Source organism: Aulonocara stuartgranti (assembly GCF_965226115.1).
Source record: "Aulonocara stuartgranti genome assembly, chromosome: 23".
In the NCBI taxonomy this organism is placed as follows: Eukaryota; Metazoa; Chordata; class Actinopteri; order Cichliformes; family Cichlidae; genus Aulonocara; species Aulonocara stuartgranti.
The window spans coordinates 5,225,472-5,226,307 of NC_138958.1; positions in this window are offsets into that span (position 1 = coordinate 5,225,472).

Consider the following 836-nt stretch of genomic DNA (forward strand, 5'->3'; position numbering starts at 1 on the left):
GGTGGGTCAGACTCCCAAGGTGCACCTTGTGCAAGCTGTAGGCATGCTGATGATCAGGAGAAGTCCCTGTGGAGGGAGAGAAGGAAGGGAAGCGGCACTTACAGCAAATCCTCTGGATGTCACAGCCAGTCTCCACTTTGAGCTGAAAGCGGGCCTTCCTTCCTACAGAATCAGTTTTGCCAGAGTTCCTCCAGTTGTCATCTTCAGTTGTGTTTTTTTTATTCTTTTTTTCTCCTCCTTTAACAAAGTGTCGCAATTTAACAAATCCAGTTTTTTGAAGTTCCTCCTTGATGCTGCTCCTTGCTTGTTTGTCGTCTCTTCCTTTGACTGAAGTCTTCTTCACTGGTCCATAATTAAAGTCCTGGGCTCTATGAGGATTCACATACGTGTGTTTGAATGAGTGAGTGTAAATGTACAAGTGTGTTTCTGTGCCAGTTTAAGCATGTGTGCGTGCACCTTGCAATGCTCTGCTGTTTCCAGCTGGGTAGGAACAAGTTGCCTGTCTGAATTGCTGACCCGTGGCAGAGAAAGAGTTGACTACTTCTAGTGTGTGTGTGTGTGTGTGTGTGTGTGTGCGTGTGTGTATGTGATACTGAGAGAGAAAGAGTGAGTGAGAAAGAGAGGGAGTGAGTATGGGAGGTGTTTGTGACAGAGAGAGGCAGCGAGAGTGTGTCTGTGTGTGTCAGAGTCTGCGAGCACAGGGCAGCGAAGCAGTGAGGCAAGCGAAGCCACGCTCTGCTGTGTGCAGTCAGTCAGTCCTCTCTTCTGTGAAGGCAGCGGCTCAGTTGTCCTGCATTTTATCCTGGGCAGGGCCAGGAGAAGGGTGGGGGGATGGG